This window comes from Gorilla gorilla, chromosome 22 (assembly GCF_029281585.2).
Source record: "Gorilla gorilla gorilla isolate KB3781 chromosome 22, NHGRI_mGorGor1-v2.1_pri, whole genome shotgun sequence".
In the NCBI taxonomy this organism is placed as follows: Eukaryota; Metazoa; Chordata; class Mammalia; order Primates; family Hominidae; genus Gorilla; species Gorilla gorilla.
The window spans coordinates 16,294,006-16,317,624 of record NC_073246.2 but is presented as its reverse complement, the minus strand read 5'-3'; the positions used below and the strand labels follow the sequence as shown (position 1 = coordinate 16,317,624).

The following is a 23,619-nucleotide window of genomic DNA, read 5'->3' as shown; positions in this document are numbered from 1 at the left end:
CACATAGATGGCTCTATTATTTTCTTATTTGCATTACTACCAGTCTCACTCTAGGTGCGCCTGTTTCACTTGATACAAACACAAGAAATTACCTCTAAAAAAACTTCCCTTTAGTTATACTATACTTTTGAATTTTCCAAACAGTTATTTAATTAACTACAATCTATATTCTTTTTCCATTTCTCTCTTGATCATGTTTCCTTGACTATAATCAGGAATCATTTCTTAATTTTCTTTGTTTTTAATAGATATGTAACATTTCGGAACTACTGAGAATTTACTTCAAACAGTATTTTTTTTTTTTGCCTTTGTTACATCATACTTTTCTGTTTCTTGGAAGGCAATGCTCACAGTTTGGAATTTCTCAAAGTATATTCTGTGGAACACAAGTTGCTCCAAGATATTAATGAGCAACACAAGGAAAAAAAAATCATGGTCAAATAAATTTGAGGAGCATTGTGTTAGAATTAAACAGGTCATTTTATTGTAGAATATCTCAAAACCTTTAATGAAGGAAAGAAAAAAGATTTCAGATTCATGGAGGAACTCAGTTTCCCAAACCTATTGAAATAGAACCTGGTGTTTGTAGAATATCTCATTACTGTCCATGTAAATGCCAATTTAGTTTTTAAGAACATTGGCTTGGGAGTAAGCTGGACATGGATGCAAATCCGGCTCCAAAACTTACCAGTCATAGGGCTTTGTCATAATTATTTATCTTTTCTATTGTTAAATAATAGCTAACATTTGTTGCACTCTTGAGGTATGCACTACACATATTTGATGTAATCAAGGAAACAATATCTATCCTTTACAAGTGATAAAACTGAAACCATAAGCAACAAAGTTTAAGTAAAGAGTGTCAGAGCTCCCTCATTAGGATACATGCTAAATAAACTACTGTGTCAGCTTAAGCCATATGAAATTGCCATTTTTGTGGGTCAGAACAAGTCAAATACAGGCATTTTCATTTGTTTCAACTTCAACAATGAAAACATGCCTGGGTTTCCAGACATGGAGCAGGCATTCACATCATTGTGGCTGTTGTTCTGTCTCCTTCTCTCCCTCTGATCATCTGACAAGGAACTTATCTCTGTTCAATTTCTGTGAAGTTAGTCCACTAATCAGCTCTATGCGGACACCCCTCAAGAATCTGTCATTCACTCTCATGGCTCTTATTCCTCATTCATGGTGATCCTATCTACTCCTATGGGTTCACTGATTATCTCTACAGAATAATTCCAAGAGTAAGTAGAACTAAGAGCTCTAGAATGTTAGAATTTGACAGAAATGTAGAAATCATCTAGTTTAAGCCCCTCATTTTACAGATAAAGAAGCCAAATTTCCAGACTTACAGATGTGCATTTTTAGTCTGCCAACTGGAGAAAAAAAAATGGAAGAATTCATCAACACTTCCCATTAAATGTGTCCAACAATGAACTCACCATTTCTGTCCTTCACTAATTAAGGCTCTGGTTTAATTAGTGGTTTCCTATTTTTTTTCCTGGTTTCCTTATTTTTGTCATCATTGCTATCCCAGTTACCCAACCTAAACCTCAAAAGCATGATTGACTAATGAATGCCCTTTCCTGACTCACCCTCAAATGGACAATTCTTAGGTTTTTCACTGTAATGTCTTTCCTATTCATCCCTTTTAATCCAATTCCATTGTAGCTCTCTGGCCATTCATTCACTCTTTCATTCGGTATTTATTCAATTCTCTTCTGCTTCTTACCTATTGGTTATTTTGGGTGACACAGCCATGGATCAGATAGGAGATCTTTCTGTACTAGACTACCTTTCATCTGGACTCCCAAATACACTTGATTATTCTTTTTCTACCAACCCCTGCTTCATTCTAGTCTCTCTGACTTTAGTCCCTCCAATAAAAACCCATCTTTCTATTATCACTGCTAATTTATTGTTTGAAATACAAATCCAACTATGTCACTTCCTTCATCAATTTCCCAAAATCCTCCACTTGCCTTCCCAATGATCATCTCTGACATATCTCCAATCTTCCTTCTCACCTTTAGCTCCCCTACTTTTCTCTACCAATAACCTGAAGACCACTCAAACTGGCACCCTCACTCTTGCCAAATCCCTTCTTACCTCCCCATCCCTGTCTTTACTCACACCTGTCTATCTGCCTCTATGACTTTCTCTCCTTCTCTGTGATCTCAAGCTGATAAACTTCTATTCATCCTTTTAGTCTCCCCTCAATTGTCAAGTACTCCTTAGAAATCACATTAATATGGCAACCCAATACAGCCTCCCCTTGCTCTGAATTCTCACAGTGTTTTCTTTCACTATCTTTATAGTGTTTAATGCTGATCATGTAGTTTGATTGTATACCTGACCTAGGCTCACTAGGCTTTAAACCCCTTAATAGACACCTATTTATCTTCACATCACCCACAACCTTCACATATACAGAGTGGCCATTTTTGAATCTTTCATGACTTTACATAAAAGCCTCAGTTTCCTCAGCTGTAAAATGAGGACAACAACACCTTTTTAAATAATTATTTTCAAGATTAAGTAACTATGTGTAATATAATATTTAATGTGAGCCATGTAGATGACACCATAAGTTTTGGATTATTCTCTCAAATATGGTAAAGTTGAAACATATGCATTTGAGTTATCCCCAGCTATTTGAAAATTATGGCCCAGATTTTACTTGAAATAACATGGTGCCATAAGTTTGTGTTTGAATCAATTGGGTCAGAAAAAGAAAAGAGAAGCAGCTATACATTTTCTTTTACCTTTTATTAATCCCAATAATCCATAGATATTAAGTTTACTGCTTCTTATTTGCTTCCATTCTGTGAACTCATTCATGTTTTTTGCTTCTTTTGCCCGTGAACTAAGCCATAGATTCTGTCCAATGCTTACCAAATTCTGCCCTAAGTAAGTGACCACAGTCAGCCACACCCAGAGCCAGCCAAAGGCTTGGAGGTACTGCAGAATGATGGAGAACTTCAACTAAAGGCAAAATTGATATAAAATTAGATTACCAAGAGATACCGGAACATGACATGCCATTTCTGAATAAGTTCCCTTATTGATAGCTTCTGATTAGCATCAATTAAATACGTAGTAAGATATAGCATTTCAAAGATGTACTTTAAAGTCACACCTCGATTTAAACCCTATTCTGACGTTTCCTAAGCTTTGGGATCTTGGTCAAGTCACTAACACCTGTAATCCTCAGATGAATCACCTGTTAATTAGAAGGACAGTAGTCCCCATATAAGTATATGTAGAGTGTCAAGCACAGTACTGAACCCTTAAAATCTCAATTAATGTTAGTTGCTCTCATCAGTGAAAAAGAATATACATAACTAAATAACAGGTAATCCTAACTAATCACCAACAATTCCATTTCATTCAACTTCCTCAAACTATTATATAGCAATTCTCCTTAAATTAAATGAGAAATCTATAGTATTTATCAATAAGGCAAGGTAAACTTTTATGTTTAGGTGGTTAATAGCAAATAACATTAGTTCTTCTGGTGCTTACCCCACCAACAGGGATCTTTTCTTTTTTCATTGAGAGCTGTTTTCCTTGATCCAACGAGGGCCTGATAAAGCAAGACAATGTTTGCTTTTTAGGTTTTGCATGAAACTAACATAAAAAAAATTATACATCCTTAACCATTTTGTTGCATCTTTCTCTACTCCCTTACTCTAACAGCAACTTGGTTTTCCCTGATAATAACTTTGCATCTTTTTGGTCTTATCAGAGGGAGACTCTTCATTCTACCATATCCCACATAATTTAGGGCCAGGGCTTGTGGTCTATTTTTAACTGCTTCTTCTAAATAATTATCCCTTAAACTCGAATCAAGTCTTTAGAGCATTTAAACTAATGCCATCTGGCTGTACCATACTCTGTCCCTTCTCATCCTGGCCTAGACTGGCATCTACTCACTTCTTGGTATGTCAGAAGATGAACTAACATCACGGTTACTCTTCTCATTTTGTTCTGCCACCACCCTGGGTAATGTCATAGATTACATGAAAAACTGTATTAAACTTAAATCTCTTTTCCAGCTTCATGATCTTCATAGCTCCATGTCCTGCATGTGCACCACACTTTGACCATCAACTTTCATGACCTTAAACCATGAATCTTATTACTTACAACTAACCCATCTCTGAAAACCCAACTCTAAGTATTTCAATCTCTGATCACAACCTCTTCTATTTATAACTTTTAAATTCAGTTATTCTCACTACATTTGGTTTTTATTTTACTTAGATTCCCAAATCTAGCCTTCTATCATCTTTGCTCTCTTGGATAATCAATGATCCTGCTTTACCTGAGATTTACCTGGTTTTAGCATTGACTATCCAACTTCTAGAGAATTCCTTAGTCCCAGGCAAACCTATATTCGCTCTCTTTTCCCTGCATTCTCCATGATTATCATTTCATGCAAACTTTGGTAATATTTTTGAACCCCCATTCCCTGCTTTTCTTCCATGAAGAAAAGGTGAGTTCTAACCTGTCTCTTAGAACTTGCATGTCAATCCTGGTCACCTCGACTTCTGTGAAGTGCTGCTTCAAAAAATCAGGCAACCCTGAAAACTGGTTCTACCATCACTTAACATCTTCTTTCTACATGGGTTCTTAATAGTGCCTAGAAATCCTTGCATAACTCTCAGAAGGGGACTCATATCCCACTTCATGGAGGAAACAGAAGACAAGGAAGTCAGTCACCAAACCTTTACGTTTATTGCATTCCACCCAGTCTTTCCCAATTCTCTCCTGTAACAAACACAGACAGTTAAAAATACAGGTTATAAGACTTCTCTTCTAGAAATCTATCTTTTAAACAAATGATAGAAAGGGATCTTATCTTATGGCAAGTCTGAAAAACACTGAGTTGTTCTCTTTTCTTATCTTCACCTTCTTCCTTTCTACCGACTCCTTCTCATCAGCTGACAAAGAACAACACATTCTTCTCATTTTAAAACCATCATAAAATGACAACAATAACAACAACAACAGTTATTATCCTTATTCAGTTACCATCCTACTTTTTGCTGCCCTTTTGTAGCCAAATATTTTTCTGTCAAACCACATTTTCCTCCTTAAAGTTTTTGGCACCTGGTTGAAATTGTTTCCATCAAGAGTGCTAGTAAACTACTTATTGCTGTGTCTATTAGACACTTTGAAAGTTATTTCACTTAAACTCTTCATCACATTTGATATTGTTGACCACTCACTTGTTTAAAGGGCTCCTTCTTCACTTCCTTTCACCACTGTACTTTCATATTCTTTCCACCTTTCTGGCCCTCCGTTAGTTTCTCTTTAGGTTCCTTTCTCTGTCTTCCCTCCAATGTTTATGTTTCCTTGGGCTCAGTTCTAGGAATTATTTCCTTTGTATGCTTCACACTCTCCTGAGCAATCTCATCCACTCCCATAGTTTCAATAACCTGATTCTTTGTGGATGATTTTCAAATTGGTATCTCCAGTCCATAGCTTTTCCCTGAGCTCCAGATCCATGTGTCAAATGCTTTCTTGACATCTACTTTCTTTCTTTGCTTATTTCTATCATAGACAACCTTAACTGAGCGAGTTATTTTCCTATCTCCCCTAGTGTTTTCTCTGGCTTTGCAAGGAGCCACAACACTTCCTCTGTCTTGATCATGGGACATTTCCATCTATTCACCAAGTATTTGTCAATTTCATCTTCTAAATATTTCTGGAATCATATTATTGGATAAATATTTAGAAAATAACAAACAGCAAGAAGAAAAGTGAGAAGAAAGGAGGAGGAGAAGGAGGAGGAAAAGGATAAAAGATGGAGAAGAGGAAAAGAAGGAGAAGAAAAGATTTACAATCCTACATTTCAGAGACAATCTGTGGTAACACGCTTGTGAGTATTTCAGTAGTCTTGCCTCTCTTTGTGTGTGGTATGATAATATTGTTAATATTGCTCTTATATTATATTATGTTATATTATATAATGTGTATAAGATATATATTACTATTGCTCTTATATTGATATATGTCAATATTGTAATTATTAATATGATTGTCAATATTAATAATATTGATAATGTTGTTCTATAACCAGTTCATACTTTTTTAAGAAAATTACACATTTATAACCCGATTTATAAAAAACATATTCTTCTATAACACCATTATATTTTATAACATAATATTTTATCATTTTACCATGATATGATTTATTTAACAAAGTCAATGCTTATACTGGTTGTATTTTTTTCCTACTTTATTGCTATAGTGACCATTCTATTCATACATCTTTTATTGCCTCTTGTACTAAATTCCCATACATGATAACATGCGACATGATCAATTACAAGTCATTTGATGTATCCACTATTAAACTGACCTCTAGAAATGCTGAACTGATGTACACACCTCTCAGCAGATTATGAGAAACCCCCATTTCTTCATGGTTTCCATTGTATTTTTCAGAATAAGAAATGCCTTATTTGGACAGCCTGGTAGTTCTTCCCTTCCTATCTCTGGAAACTAGTATCCAGAAACATTCTGTGGGAGGTTGCAGTGCATGTCCTTTGTAGGATCAGCCTCAGCATCAGAGAAAGATACACTATTTAACAGACACTTTCATTGGAATAGCTCCTGGTATATGATTTGGGTTAATTACTGTCATCATCCTTCAAGCTGTTGGCATGGCTTCTGTTTGGACAAGCAAATTTAGCATGGGTGCCAAGCCAAAAAATTAATTCTTAATGTAGCTGGACATAAAATGCTATGAAATCCAACTGTTAAAAGGGAATTAAGCCTTCCTAATTAGATATAACTAACAAAAACCAATAATTTATTGGATACTATATAGAAAGGTATTGCTTTTTCAAACAAAAATGTTATTCATCATTTTTTCACAAAAAAATACCTTGCATTTGGTTCTAGGCACTTTGTTTTGAATAACAGGCTTTATTTGAGTCTTTTAAGAGAGAAATTATTTAATCTTGGTAGAGAAATTTTGAACATGAGTCTTGTTCTGTCCTTGAGAAATTCTCAGGAAAATTGGCACAATATCCATTTACATATTTTGTATAAAATATGTAAAATCATCATATTGAAACCATTGTCTCTGAGCTAAGCCCAAAATTACAAAGTGTGGAGTACATATGGGAAGACAAAAGTGATTCAGTGTTGCGCATGAAAGACAAAAGGGAGCAGCCTAGGTAGTAAAGTAAAATTTCCAGTTTATTTTATTCAGGGAAGACAGTGATAGAGATTTAAGATAGTAATTAATAGGCATAATATAAATTTAGAAAAAAACGTGGAAACAGTTTGAAATAAATATTTTAGTTCTGCTAGAAAAATAATGTCATTAAACTAACTTTAATTCTTAAACTTTGAGGGGAAAATTTTTCAGAAATTATTTGGTTCAACCCCCCTACTCCTTCTTTTCAACATACTCCTGATAGGCAGCTAGACAGTTTTCCCATGAGCCTTTTCATGAGGAAGACTTATTGTATTCTATTTTAGTAGATCCCATTACAGAGATCCCGTATTTGTTGAAAAGTTCCTGCCAGCTTGTATCTTCCAATCCTTACTCTTTTGTTGTGTGGAGCGGGAGGCGGTGGAGGGGGTCAGAGTCTCACTCTGTCACCCAGACTGGAATGCAGTGGCACAATCTCGGCTCACTGCAAACTCTGCTTCCCAGATTCAAGCAATTCTCCTGCTTCAGCCTCTGGAGTAGCTGGGACTACAGGCAAACACCACCGCACCTGGCTAATTTTCGTATTTTTAGTAGAGATGGGGTTTCCCCATGTAGGCCAGGCTGGTCTCGAGCTCCTGACCTCAAGTGATCTGACTGCCTTGGACTCCCAAAGCGTTGGGATTACAGGCATAAGCCACCATGCCTAGCCACAATCCTTAATCTATCTTAATTCTGCACTAATTGGAAATGATTGGAGAATTTGAAAAAAATAGAAATTTAGATTGAAAAGTCAGGAAAACTCTCTTTATGTAATATTATCTTACCAAACACTAAAGCAGATAAAAAATGAAAGAGAGAATAGAAAATAATAAACTAGTATAGCCAAGTAATTGGAAAAATTATAATAGGCTTCTCAAACATGAGATTAAAATGTGATTTGTTTAGTTGTTTGAAATTTCTTATTTGAAAAATTTAGTGTATTCTTTAAAAAGTGGGCTTGACTCTGGGTTGTGTTGATAAAAATATGACATATTGGACCTGAGGTGATCTTACCAAAGTATTCTTTTCTCCCTCCTCCTTCCCTCCCTCCCTCCATCCTTCCCTCCCTCCATTCCTTCCTTCCTTCTTTCCTTCCTTCCTTCCCTTCTTCCTTCCTTCCTCTTTCTTTCTCTCTCTTTCTCTTCCTTTTTCTTTGCTTCCTTCCTCCCTTCTTTTTTCTTTCTTTCTTTCTTCCTTCCTTCCTTCCTTCCTCCCTCCCTCCCTCTCTTCCTTCCTTCTTTCTTTCTTTTCTTTCTTTCTCTCTCTCTCTCTTTCTTTCTTTCTTTCTCTCTTTCTTTCTTCTTATTAGATTCCATGTGTCAGTTCTGGCTTTTGTTGACATTGCTTTTGGTGTTTTACTCATGAAGTCCTTGCCCATGCCTATGTCCTGAATTGTATTGCTGAGGTTTTCTTCTAGGGTTTTTATGGTTTTAGGTCTTATGTTTAAGTCTTTAATCCAACTTGAGTTAATTTTTGTATAAGGTGTAAGGAAGGGGTCCAGTTTCAGCTTTCTGCATATGGCTAGTCAGTTTTCCCAACACCATTTCTTAAATAGGGAATCCTTTCCCCATTGCTTGTTTTTGTCAGGTTTGTCAAAGATCAGACGGTTGTAGATATGTGGTGTTATTTCTGAGGACTCAGTTCTGTTCCATGGTTTTTATATGCTGTTTGGGTTACTGTGGCCTTGTATTATAGTTTGAAGTCAGGTAGTGTGCTGCCTCCAGCTTTGTTCTTTTTGCTTAGGATTGTCTTGGCTATATTGGCTCTTTTTTGGTTCCACGTGAAATTTAAAGTAGTTTTTCCTAATTCTATGAAGAAAGTCAATGGTAGCTTGATGCGGATAGCATTGAATCTATAAATTACTTGGGCAGTATGGCCATTTTCACAATATTGATTCTTCCTATCTGTGAGCATGGAATATTTTTCCGTTTGTTTGTATCTTCTCTTATTTCCTTGAGCAATGGTTTATAGTTGTCCTTGAAGAGGTCCTTCACATGCCTTGTAAGTTGTATTCCTAGGTATTTTATTCACTCTGTAGCAATTGTGAATGGGAGTTTGCTCATGATTTGGCTCTCTCTTTGTCTATTATTGGTGTATAGCAATGCTTGTGATTTGTGCACATTGATTTTGTATCCCGAGACTTTGTTGAAGTTGCTTATCAGCTTAAGGAGTTTTGGGGCTGAGATGATCGGGTTTTCTAAATATAGAATCACATATTCTGCAAACAGAGACAATTTGACTTCTTCTCTTCCTATTTGATACCCTTTATTTCTTTCTCTTGACTGCCCTGGCCAGAACTTCCAATACTATGTTGAATAGGAGTGGTGAGAGAGGGCATCCTTGTCTTGTGCCAGTTTTCAAAGGAAATGCTTCCAGCTTTTGCCCATTCAGTATATTGGCTGTGGGTGTGTAATAAATAGCTCTTATTATTTTGAGATATGTTCCATCAATACCTAGTTTATTGAGTGTTTTTAGCATGAATGGCTGTTGAATTGTATCAAAGGCCTTTTCTGCATCTATTGAGATAATCATGTGGTTTTTGTCATTGGTTCTCTTTATGTGATGGATTATGTTTATTAATTTGTGTGTGTTGAACCAGCCTTGCACCTCAGGGATGGAGCTGACTTGATCATGGTGGATAAGCTTTTTGACGTGCTGCTGGATTTGTTTTGCCAGTATTTTATTGAGGGTTTTCACATTATTTTCATCAGGGATATTGGCCTGAAATTTTCTTTTTTTGTTGTGTCTCTGCCAGACTTTGGTATCTGGACGATGCTGGCCTCATAAAATGAGTTAGGGAGGATTCCCTCTTTTTCCATTGTTTGGAATAGTTTAACAAGGAATGGTGCCAACTCCTCTTTGTACTTCTTGTAGAACTCGGCTGTGAATCCGTCTGGTCCTGGGCTTTTTTTGGTTGGTAGGCTATTAATCACTGCCTCAATTTCAGAACTTGTTATTGGTCTATTCAGGGATTTTATGTCTTCCTGGTTTTGTCTTGGGAGGGTGTATGTGTCCAGGAATTTATCCATTTCTTCTAGATTTTCTAGTTTATTTGCATAGAGGTGTTTATAGTATTCTATGATGGTAATTTGTATTTCTGTGGGATCAGTCGTGACATTACTTTTAACACTTTTTATTGCATCTATTTGATTCTTCTCTCTTTTCTTCTTTATTAGTCTGGCTAGTGGTCTATCAATTTTGTTAATCTTTTCAAAAAACCAGCTCCTGGATTCACTGATTTTTTTGAAGGGTGTTTCGTGTCTCCATCTCCTTCAGTTCTGCTCTGATCTTAGTTATTTCTTGTCTTCTGCTAGCTTTTGAATTTGTTTGTTCTTTCTTCTCCAGTTCTTTTAATTGCAATATCAGGGTGTCGATTTTAGATCTTTCCCACTTTCTCCTGTTGGCATTTAGCACTGTAAATTTCCCTGTAAACACTGCTTTAGCTGTGTCCCAGGTATTCTGGTATGTTTTGTCTTTGTTCTCATTGATTTCAGAGAACTTATTTATTTTTGCCTTAATTTCACTATTTACCCAGTAGTCATTCAGGAGCAGGTTGTTCAGTTTTCATGTAGTTCTACTGTTTAGAGTGAGTTTCTTAATCCTGAGTTCTAATTTGATTGTACTGTGGTCTGAGAAACTGTTATGACTTCCGTTCTTTTGCAGTTGCTGAGGAGTGTTTTACTTCCAATTATGTGGTCAGTTTTAGAATAAGTGTGATGTGGTGCTGAGAAGAATGTATATTCTATTGATTTGAGGTGGAGAGTTCTGTAGATGTCTGTTAGGTCCGCTTGGTCCAGGGCTGAGTTCAAGTCCTGAATATCCTTGTTAATTTTCTGTCTCATTGATCTGTCTAATATTGACATGGGGTGTTAAAGTCTCCCACTATTATTGTGTGGGAGTCTAAGTCTCTTTGTAGGTCTCTAAGAACTTGCTTTATGAATCTGGGTGCTCCTATATTAGATGCATATATATTTAGGATAGTTAGCTCTTCTTGTTGCATTGATCCCTTTACCATTATTTAATGTCCTTCTTTGTCTTTTTGATCTTGATATTTGTAGGTTTAAAGTCTGTTTTATCAGGGACTAGGAATGGCAACCCCTGCTTTTTTTTTGTTTTTTTTGCTTTCCATTTGCTTGGTAAATATTCCTCCATCCCTTTATCTTGAGCCTATGTGTGTCTTTGCACATGAGATGGGTCTCCTGAACACAGCACCCCAATGGGTCTTGACTCTTTATTCAGTTTGCCAGTCTGTGTCTTTTAATTGGGCCATTTAGCTCATTTATATTTAAGGTTAATATTGTTATGTGTGAATTTGATCCTGTCATTCTGATGCTAGTTCATTATTTTACACATTAGTTGATGCAATTTCTTCATAGTGTTGATGGTCTTTACATTTTGGTATGTTTTTGCAGTGGCTGGTTCCAGTTTTTCCTTTGAATATTTAGCGCTTCCTTCAGGAACTCTGGTAAGGCAGGCCTGGTGGTGACAAAATCCCTCAGCATTTGCTTGTCTGTAAAGGATTTTATTTCTCCTTCACTTATGAAGCTTAGTTTGGCTGGATATAAAATTCTGGGTTGAAAATTCTTTTCTTTTAGAATGTTTAATATTGATTCCCCACTCTCTTCTGGCTTGTAGGGTTTCTGCAGAGAGACCCACTGACAGTCTGATGGCCTTCCCTTTGTAGGTAACCTGAACTTTCTCTCTGACTGCCCTTAACACGTTTTCTTTCTTTTCACCTTGGTGAATCTGAAGATTATGTGTCTTGGTATTGCTCTTCTTGAGGAGTATCTTTGTGGTGTTCTCTGTATTTCCTGAATTTGAATGTTGGCCTGTCCTGCTAGGTTGGGGAAGTTCTCTCGGATAACAGCCTGAAGTGTGTTTTCCAACTTGGTTCCATTCTCCCCATCACTTTTAGGTACACCAAACAAACATAGGTTTGGTCTTTTCACATAGTCTCATATTTCTTGGAGGCTTTGTTCATTCGTTTTCATTCTTTTTTCTCTAATCTTGTCTTTATGCTTTATTTCATTAAGTTGATCTTCAATCTCTGATACCCTTTCTTCCGCTTGATGGATTCAGCTATTGATACTTGTGTATGCTTCATGAAGTTCCTGTGCTGTGTTTTTCAGCTCCATCAGGTCATTTATGTTTTTCTCTAAACTGTTTATTCAAGTTAGCAGTTCCTGTAACCTTTTATCAAGGTTCTTAGCTTCCTTGCACTGGGTTAGAACATGCTCCTTTAGCTCAGAGGAGCTTGTTATTACCCACCTTCTGAAGCCTACTTCAGTCAATTCATCAAACTAATTCTCCATCCGGTTTTGTTCCCTTACTGGCGAGGAGTTGTGATCCTTTGGAGGGGAAGAGGAATTCTGGTTTTTGGAATTTTCAGCGCTGGTTTTTCCTCAACTTCGTGGATTTATCTACCTTTGATCTTTGATGCTGATGACCTGTGGATGGGGTTTTGTTGTGGTTGTCCTTTTTGTTGATGTTGATGTTATTGCTTTCTGTTTGTTAGCTTTCCTTCTAACAGTCAGGCCCCTCTTCTGCAGGTCTGCTGGAGTTTGCTGGAGGTCCACTCCAGACCCTATTTGCTTGGGTATCACCAGCAGAGGCTGCAGAACAGCAAAGACTGCTGCCTGCTCCTTTCTCTGGAAGCTTTGTCCCAGAGGGGGACCTGCCAGATGCCGGCCAGAACTGTCCTATATGCGGTGTCTGTCGACTCCTGCTGGAAGGTGTCTCCCAGTCAGGAGGCATGGAGGCCAGGGACCCACTTGAGGAGGCAGTCTGTCCCTTAGTAGAGCTCGAGAACTGTTCTGGAAGATCTTCAGAGCTGACAAGCAGGAACGTTTAAGTCTGCTGAAGCTGCGCCCACAGCTGCCCCTTCCCCCAGGTGCTCTGTCCAAGGGAGATGGGAATTTTATCTATAAGCCCCTGACTGGGGAGATGCCCTGCTCAGACAGGAGGAATCTAGAGAGGCAATCTGGCTACAACGACTTTGTAGCCCTGAGGTGGGTTCCTCCCATTTGAACTTCCCCACGGCTTTGTTTACACTGTGAGGGGAAAACCACCTACTCAAGCCTCAGTAATGGCAGAAGCTCCTCCTCCCACCAAGCTTAAGCATCCCAGGTCAACTTCTGACTGCTGTGCTGGCAGCGAGAATTTCAAGCCAGTGGATCTTAGATTGCTGGGCTCCGTGGAAGAGGGATCTGCTGAGCAAGACCACTTGGCTCCCTGGCTTCAGCCCCCTTTCCAGGGGAGGGAACAGTTCTGTCTCGTTGGTGTTCCAGGCGCCACTGGTGTACGGAAAAAAAAAAAAAAAAAAAAACTCCTGCAGCTAACTGGGTGTCTGCCCAAACAGCTGCCCAGGTTTGTACTTAAAACCCAGGGCCCTGGTGGTATAGACACCTGAGGGAATCTTCTGGTCTGTGGGCTGTGAAAACCATGGGAAAAGCATAGTATCTGGGCTGGAGTGCACCGTTCCTCATGGCACAGTCCCTCCTGGCTTCCCTTGGCTAGGGGAGGGAGTTCCCCGACCCCTTGCACTTCCCAGGTGAGGCAATGCCCCACCCTACTTCTGCGTGCCCTCTGTGGGCTGGACTCACTGTCTAAGCACTCCCAGTGAGATGAGCCAGGTACCTCAGTGAGAAATGCAGAAATCACCTGCCTTCTGCATTGGTCTCATTGGGAGCTGCAGACCAGAGCTTTTTCTATTCGATCATCTGGTCATCTTGCCCTGGACCCTCCCCTCCCCTCCCATCCCCTCCTCTTCTCTCTTCTCTCTTCTTTCTTTCTTTTTCTTTTTTTCTTTCTTTCTTTCTTTCTTTCTTTCTTTCTTTCTTTCTTTCTTTCTTTCTTTCTCTCTGTTTCTTTCTTCCTCCTTTCCTTTCTTCCTCCCTTTCGTTTGTTTTGAGACAAGAGTCTTGCTGTGTTGCCCAGGCTGGTTTCAGACTCCTGAGCTCAATGGATCCTCCCAGTTTGACCTCCTAGTAGCTGGAACTATAGGCGTGCAGCATCATGCTCTGCTGTATTCTTTATTTGAGCTGCTGCAACTTATAATTTTTTAAAAAAACAATTTTGTAAACAAATATTTATAGAGACTGGAATTCTTTTTTTAGGGAGAAAAGGAAGGAATGGTTTCCCAAAATTGGTTTACAGAAATTTCAAGAGATTCAATTTAGATATTATATTAACAGTGATCTTATAAATAAGGAAAATTGATTTGCTGTAGGGGAAAGGGAATGATTAAGTTTACAACAATATTTATTAATTTTTACATTTTAAGCTTTTCTTAAGCTATTTACTGAGTGCATAGTGATACTATACACAGGCAAATATGCTCTTTAGGATTCAGAGATATGTATACCCCATAGCAAATGGATTTCAAAGTATGTTTCAGTGCTTCTGGATTAGCTTTTCTTGGAGACTTAAAAAATTACACTCATTTAAATGAAATATATTAAGTCCCAATGGCCAAAAAATAAAAGAAATGATGGATCAGAAGACTTTTCAGTGTTCTTTCAGTCTCTAGTTATTTATCCACCCTTTCAACAAATACTTATGTATGTGCCATTTGGTGTTCTAGCTGATGGCAATGGAACAAATAACAAAAAATCCTGCCCTTATAAAACCTTATAATATAGAGTTAGGAGGAAGACAAAATAAAAAACGAACAAGTAAATTTCCCAATCTTATGGAAATTAATAAGACTTATGACAAAGTAAAGCTGGGAAAGGAGTAGGAAGTGTTGAGATATGAAATAGGGTGGATAAGCAAGTCTTCATTGATGAGATGACATTTAAGCAAACACCAACAGAAGGCGGATATGCAAGCCATATGTTTATCTGAACAAAGTCTACTTTATGCAGTGAATCAGAAATGCAAAGGCCTTGAAGTAGGGGCATGCCTGGCTATTCCAGGAACAGAAAATGGTCAGTGTTGCTGGAAAGAGTTATGAAGGGTGAACTTCCTAGGGTTCTGAGATCAGAAAGGTAAACAGGTCCAGGTCCTGTAGGATTTTACAAGTCAGTGTAAGGACATCAGATTTTTCTCTGAGAGGTGAATCTTTTGGAAGTTTTGGGCAGAAGAGAGATATGCTCTGACTTACATTTATAAAAGAAACTCTCTGTATACTATGTTGCAAATAGCCTGTGTGGGGTAAGATGGCAACAGGAAGGCCTGTAAGCAGGCAGTTACAATAATGGCAAGTGAGAAATAATACTGATTGGACAGAGGGGGCAGCTGTGAAGGTGATGAGTAGTGGGCGAATTCTGGATTCTTGGATATATTTTGAAGATCGAGCCAATGGGATTGGATTATAGATTTGATGTAGAGTAAGAAGGGTCTAGATGACTGCAAGATATTTTTTACCTGAGCAACTGGAAGAATGGCATTGCCATTAGCTAAGGTGGAAAAAATCACATGTGGGACAGGTTTGTGTGTGCTGAAGGAAAATCAAGAATCCTGTGTGCAACATGTAAATTGGAGATGTCATTTAGACATTAGAGGGGAGATGCTGAGAGGGTCTGCCGGTTCAACCCTGGAGTTCAGAGGAGAGATCCAGACTAGAGAGATTAACTTGGACATATTAGTGTATGGAAAGTAAAGCCATGAGACAGTATAAAAATACTAAGATAATAGACAAGGAGAAGCAGTCCAAGATCTTTATGATCAAGGAGGAATGACTTATTATTAGTTTACCTACGGAGTCAGCTAAATCTGATATGCACAAAAATCTCCAACCTGCAATGTCCACATCATCCACACATCCTTAGGCATATCCAATTCTTAAAAAATAATTATTTCAAGACTCATTCTTTCATTCAAGATCAAAACTGCCACTATCTGAGCTTTTGGATCCTAAAGTGCTTGATTCCCTATAATCTGTCCCAATGCTCAATTTTAGCAATTATAAGCTCTAGGCACTTATTTTATAATCTCTCTTTTTTTTTTTCTTTGAGACAGAGTCTCACTCAGTCACCCAGGATGGATTGCGGTGGCATGATCTCGGCTCACTGCAACCTCTGCCTCCCAGGTTCAAGCGATTTTCCTGCCTCAGCCTCCCAAATAGCTGGGATTACAGGTGGGTGCCTACATGCCTGGCTAATTTTTGTATTTTAGTACAGATGGGATTTCACCATGTTGGTCAGGTTGGTCTCGAATTCCCGACCTCAGGTGATCCACCTGCCTCAGCTTCCCAAAGTGCTGGAATTACAGGCATGAGTCACCACGCCCAGCCCATAATCTCTTTATTCCTATTATTTCCTATTATCTTTTGGCTTCCTGTTTAGGCAACTGATGGGAAGAAACATTGGGGAAAAAAACTGATTAGATTAATTTACTTCAATCACTGTTCATTTTAGTCAGTTATAAAAAAAAAGCATAATATAACAAAATCCAATCAGGACCAAAGTTTTGCCCTTTTTTTTTTTTTCCTGTCTCCTCCCCTCTTCCTTCCTGCCCTCCTTTCTACTCTTTTCTTTTCTTTTCTTTTCTTTCTTTCTTTCTTTGTTTCTTTCTTTCTTTCTTTCCTTTTTCTTTCTTTCTTCTTGCTTTCTTCTCTCTCTCTCTTTCTCTCTTTCTTTCTCTTATTTTTCTAGGCAGGTCCTTCAGCTCCTATACTGGTCTGTATGTCTAGGTCACATATCCTGTCTTGATAATCATCCCAATCCATCGTGAAATGTTTATGTCCAAAGCCTATTTTTCACATTCTCATCTGTAGAGTCTGTGAATGCTATGGGATGGGGATGTTTTTGGCAATCAGATTAAACTTCTACCACTAGAATTTGGCTAGAAATAGTGAGGAATCTAATGAACATATGTTTCCAAAACTAAGTCTCATCCATCTCACTTAAAAATTTAGACACATCCATCTAACTTCTAGTTTAGAATTGGAATCCACTAAGTACATTTTATATCCATTATAATGTATGGATCTTTTTTATAGGATGTGTTCAAATGCTATAAAAAAGTAATTAATCAGTCCATAATCCCAGTGAGCCTGGCATTACCTGATACTCACCTATGTTTTTGCTCCAGGATTTTGTCTTTTGGTCTAGTTCTGGAGTTGATTGCACTGACTTGCTTTAGAGCATGAGCTGGAGAGAAAGACAGTGAGTGCTTTTATATCCAAAATTATAAGCCAACAATAAACAAAATAGAGAGAGGTATAATGGAGGATTACACAAATTGGAGAGGTTTTTAAGTTCTAGATCTATAGGTTTACTGGGAACCCTTGTATTTTCTCCATTATTTCAGCTTGTCCTAAAATGTTCTGTAATCTCATAGTAAAAGTGAGATTTCTTAACGAGAAAACCTACAGAGAAATTATTTTTTTCTCTGAGAAAGGGATGCTAACTCTCTCAGTGTCCCTCTGAGAGGGCTGCTAACATATTTCAGATCTTCCACAGAAGGGCTAAATATTTCCCAAGAGGAAAACCACTCTAGCCTTTAAAAGAAGCATAATTTCATGCAGCCTTTATAACAATGTGATTCTTGTGAAGATTAGTAAGAAAACACAATGGTAAATTCCCCAAAGCTGTCACTGTCTTGCAAGTGTCACTAACAGTGATAATAGCATCCTATGTGACAGGCATTGCCCTAAGGGCTTTGTATCCCTTTTAATTTTCAAAATTACCCCTAATGAGAAAGGTACTACAGTTATTGTCCTTATTTTAGGGGTAAAAAGACTGAGGCACTGAGCTCTTACACAGGAAACACAAACCAAGGTCATACACCTAGACCTATCAGCTACTGAGGTTCAAGTAACCTTAGTGAATTTGATGGTAAATGGGCTGGTGGATTTGATGGTAAATACCTCAGCGCTAGACAGATTTTTGTCTTTGTTCACAGTATGATACTTGAACTCTTTGAATTTTAGATTTCTTATCTCTAAGCAGAAGGAATTGGATTTGGAGATTTCTAAGTTCTCTTCTATGAATTCTATGCTTGCTTTTTTCTAGAAGGAACCATCTAGCCCCTAATGGAAGAAATTGATTGATCTCAAACATCTCTGTGAAACATGGGGATTCCATGGCTCAAAGAATGAAATTTCAGTTAGAAGATGTTTCAGCCTCTCCCTCTAAGGCACAGTCTCATCTTTATAGCCTTTAATAATAATATTTAAATTTATTTATTTTCAATTTATAAGATACTTTTACATGCATTATATAAATTGAGCTCACAAATGACCTGATAAGATATGAGAATAGGTAAATGTACCTATATTTTGCAGGAGAAAAAATAAAACTCAGAGAGGGTAAGTGGCTTGCCTGAAACCCAGAATTGTTTAAGACAGAGCAAGGGAGGAGACCAAGTTTTGGGGAAGAAGCAAGCATCAGTAAACGAGAGTGAGCCACTCCTGCTTTTCACACTAAGTCAGTACTGAGTCAATGTACTTGTTCCTACACATTTGATACAATGTTTAAGAGCTTGGTTGTTCTCTGACATGAAACAGAGGTAGCATGGAATTCAAATTCTGTCACTTGCCTTCTGTCTTAATTTGAGCAAGACACCTAATCTCTGTAAAATGAGGACCATGGTAGCCTCTGGAGTTTTGGGGGTTGGGGGAGGATTAAGTAAATGTAAAACTCATGAATATATTGAGATCGTTACTATCCACGACATACAAGCTATCATCAGTATAATTAGTTTGTGCAAGAATTAGCCTAGGCTGGGCGTGGTGGCTCACGCCTGTAATCCCAGCACTTTGGGAGGCCGAGGAGGGCGCGGATCACGAGGTCAGGAGATCGAGACCATCCTGGCTAACACGGTGAAACCCCGTCTCTACTAAAAAATACAAAGAATTAGCCGGGTGCAGTGGCGGGTGCCTATAGTCCCAGCTACTCGGGAGGCTGAGGCAGGAGAATGGCGTGAACCCTGGAGGCGGAGCTTGCAGTGAGCCGAGATGGCGCCACTGCACTCCAGCCTGGGCGACAGAGCAAGACTCCGTCTCAGAAAAAAAAAAAAAAAAAAAGAATTAGCCTAACCTAAATCTGTAAATATGTAAAATTTATCTTTAGCTTTGTTATATTTTTCTTCATAAACCCATTTCTCTCCTCTGATTTGATTATCTTATATAACATTTCCGTAAGGCAAAACTCTTAGATTTTTTAGAGTTAGATGGAATCTTAGGGATTTGATATATCCAAACCCACATTACACTGCAAAGTGTACTTTTTACCATTTACTTTCTAAGCTACCTGTTATTGACTTCAGCAATGAGAGTAAGAATGATAGGAAAGAAAAAGAAATGGCTAATAAGCAGTTTGGGGGACAGGGGAGAGATAATAATGTACATTGTTCAGCTCCATGTCTGCCACTAGGAAAAACAGAGCAAGCTGAAGCACTATATTTCACAAACGGGAAGAACCACAAGAATGAAGTCATTTGATGAAGACCGATATGGTTATTCAGTGAGAGAACTAGATTCCAGGATTCCTAACAAGTGGTCCACTGTTTATTCCACAATGTTGTGCTGATTTATACACTAGTTCCCCCTTACCTGCAATTTTGCTTCCTGCGGTTTCAGCTACCCACGGTCAACCGTGGTCCAAAAATATTAAATGAAAAACTCCAGAAATAAACAATTCATAAGTTTTAAATTACTGGCTATTCTGAGTGGCCTGATGAAATATTTCACTGTTCTGCTCTGTCCTGTCTGGGAAGTGAGCCATCTCTTTGTCTAGCACATCCATACTGTGTGGATGCTCCCCACACATTGCTCACTTAAGAGCCTGGGTTATACGATCAACTGTCGTTGTATTAAAGTGCTTGTGTTCAAGGAACTCTTATTTTTCTTCATAATGGCCCCAAAGCACATGAGTAGAAATGCTGGCATCTGGGTCTATTTTATTATTAGTTATTGTTGTTAATCTCTTACTGTGCCTAGTTTATAGCTTGAACTTTATCATAGGCATATACATCATTTCAAAAAGCATAGTATATAGAGAGTTAGGTACTATCCAAAGTTTCATTCAACCACTGGGGGTCTTGGAACACATCCTTTGTGGATGAGGTGTGCCTACTGCACTCCCATTTTAGTGACACATAAATTAACTAGAATTTTGAAACTGAAGAATTGTGTACCTTTTAAAAGAATTTTTGAACAGACTCAAGACCAAAAAGTGTGAATTATAATAACTAAATGAAAGATCACAGAGTGATTACACCTCTTACATCCTGCTCTCTGCCAGGTAATTTCTTTCCCCTAAATCTCAGCAAAAGTGTGCTCAAACAGAACCTAATTTCCCTTGATATTTATGCAAATAACAGAAAGAAATTCCCCACAGGGACAGACTTTCACCTAAAATCTGTGGAACCAGAGCAAGAATGCAAATAAAGGCTCACATGTTGCATTTCCAATTATTTAAAAGTCATTGATGGAACTAAAAGACTCAAGTTCTATTGCTTTCTCTGACCAATACACCTTCCAAGCCACCTGGAAGGCAAGGATCAGATGAGAATGTCTGGATTCCTGAGACTTCCTCTGGGGGACATGGCAGTCCTTGATGAGTCAGTCTCAGCCAAGGCTTTTGCTGCTCTTCTCCCCCTCCCAAGCTCCCCTTTGCACTCTCAGAAGCTCTGTACATCTGCAGATACCTCAGCTGCCACGTCCAGACTCTGCCCACTTTCCCACCCGCAAGAGAAACATCCTCAGGCCAAAGAATGATGCATGCCACAGGGCAGTCTGTCCATGAGAGAACAAACCTGAGGAATGAGAATCCAGGTCCCAGGAACAAGCTTCCATCATTTGAGCAGAGAATTCTGGGACCTGAGTACCTAGATGGTCAAGAAGCAGGAAATGGGGAGGACACTCCTAGGCAGAGAGCCATGCAGGGAAGGCTAGAGTGGGAACTGACTAAAGCATGAAGTACAGGGCCAGGTTCATTTGGCCCAGGTTTAGGGGGCAGCATTGCAGGACATCATGCTGAATGTAAGCTATTACTTAATGTAGTGTTTGATATCAAGATCTATTTTTGTCTTGCTCCCTACAGTGGCTAAGGAAATCATACTCTATAGAGCTAATCTTTTACAGATTATCTCTTGATCTAGTTATCTAGTTTTTATTGTGAGTATAAGTCTTTATGTTTTTTTTATCCGGCATTCAAAAAATCAAAATTCCAGAATATTCACTTTTAATAACACATTCTATTTCTGGCATAAAAATTTTCTCTATTTTCCACCTTTCTGATTGTCATGGAAAAGACAGAAATATTGAGGCAATTAGAAAGAAGTTAAAGTTACATTTTTCTAACTCTGGCAAATTTCTGATTGTGAGTTGGTAACATCTATTAATAGAGATCTATTAACATCTATCAGCCCAACTTTAAGAATATTACTGCTCTTATTCTGCTGCAGTAGAGGGCACTTGTACCTAAAAAAATTATACAAATGCAGAAAAGGTGGGATTTCTGTTTCCAAAATTGGATATTTAAACAACAGCAAATTCCACAGGTTTCAAAAGACATACTGTTTATATTTTATGGCAAATTACATATTTAACTTAAAGCTTACACTCTGCCTACTTTTGGAACTATATTTTCTAAAGTCATTCAATCTATATTTCATGTGACCTTTAAAATAAATGGCCACACACACAAGAAAGACACTGGCTCATAACATTCCATAGCACCTTGTTAACTCCTGAGGGGATACACTTTCAGATTCATCTGTTTAACAAACAGCTACTGAGTGCCTGTAATTTGCCTAGCATGAGGCTACCTAAGTGACAGGGATAGAGAAATGACAGACTCCATGCTTCTCCTAGTCTAGGAGGCACTCCTAGACATCTGTTTTCTACACAAGAAGCATAAATTACTACTTAACCTTTCTGAGAAGGCAAGGAATCATTTCCAAAGTGCTAGACGTTAAGCAAAGAGGAAGTTCTTTTGTTAAGGATGCCAACAGTCGTCTGACAATGCACCAAATAATTTTGCAAATAGAATATTTGTAATATGAGAAAGGTGGAAAAACAAGGAATTTTAAAAATAGTACTACAAAACTAATGTGTGTTAGCTTAAGTCCGAAACAGAAACATCAGCAAAATGACTTTGTTGTTGAATTTCATGGCATTAAAATAATAAATTGTACTGATCTTGTTATAAACCAATTTCATATTTTTAGGACTTTATATCCAGGACAAGTGTCAGGTGAGCTAATGGATACTAGTTCATGTAGAAAATAATGAGACATAGTTCTATATTTCTTCTTTTATCTTGAAATTATGAAATAGTTAACTGGTTTTACAGTTAGTTTGCTGCGCTGCTCTGGAAAGGTATAGGAAAAAGATCTAGAAAAGTACAGGAAAAAATATGATGGTCTCTACATGACAAACCATCTACAGCTGTAAAAAGAGATGATGGTACATTACCCAACTTTAGGATAATGCTGGATATCAAACATTCTTGCATCTTACACACTGGATAAGGATCAAACCACTTACTTTATTTTAAAATGTCCATACATCTTAATTTAATATTCTAGGGCTAGAGTAACAAAAATTGATAAATAAAACTAAATAAATAGTTAATTCTTAAAAGTTGAACAAACATCGATCCCTTTTGCCTTTCCCAATTTCTTTCGTTTTCTCTTCGTCAATGTGCTATATTATATCTAGATGTTTAAAATATTTATTATTTATTTCACATGTATGTTCCCTGTTCTTAATTGAAAAGGAGATATAATGTTTAGAGTGATTATGTTCTCGACTTGGACTAGAGTTTGTAAGTAATCTAATTTCTTATTTCGTAAATGAATAAACAGGCCCCAGGGAACTTAAAACTTTTCTTAAAAATCACAAATGAGTTTGATTTAACTGATGTGTCTCACTGTATTTGCTTCTTTCCTGTGGAAAGGAAGGTGCCCCGCCCCTGACTTAAGCAGGATGAATGAAAATTTATAGCATGAAATTATGCAATTAATGAACTTTCAAAATGGGTACGTATACTGTATCTTAAGTTTATTTTTTTATTGTGTCCTTACCTTTTTCTTGTTCACTGATGACTTGGTGCAAATTAGTGAGATTTTTGGTTTTACACAGCAGCTCCTGGTATGTTCCCATTTGAGTTATTCTGCCACTTTTCATTACAACAATAAGATTCATTTGTGGCAGAAGTGTGAGATTGTGTGTCACTGAAATACAAGTCTGAAAAGCAAAGTGTTTTATCTCAGAGATTACGAAAAATGGCTTTTTAAAAAAAGCTACAGTGACTTTTTTCCTTTACTATTTCAGAGTATGATTTTTGGTAGGTGCCAGTTTAAGGCAGCATCTATATATTTTACGAGGAATAATGACATGCTGCTGGATGAGAAAATAGTTTCTAAATGTGATTTTTAACACTTTAGTTCAGGCATTTTTTCGTTCATTAGAAATGAATCAATTTAATTGCAAATTTAAAACAATT

General features: G+C 37.7%; 1 pseudogene across 1 annotated transcript in view; it reads right to left on the bottom strand.

Moving 5' to 3' along the window:
• Nucleotides 1–23,619, bottom strand: part of ABCC13 (ATP binding cassette subfamily C member 13 (pseudogene)) — a 97,398-nt pseudogene that overhangs the window by 26,560 nt on the left and 47,219 nt on the right. Inside the window, exons 15-18 of the transcript XR_008674886.2 lie at nt 23,198–23,360; nt 17,238–17,313; nt 3,529–3,589; nt 2,769–2,988 (exon numbers count right to left, since the gene is read on the bottom strand). The product of XR_008674886.2 is annotated as an ATP binding cassette subfamily C member 13 (pseudogene) (transcript). The remainder of the gene's footprint in view (nt 1–2,768; nt 2,989–3,528; nt 3,590–17,237; nt 17,314–23,197; nt 23,361–23,619) is intronic.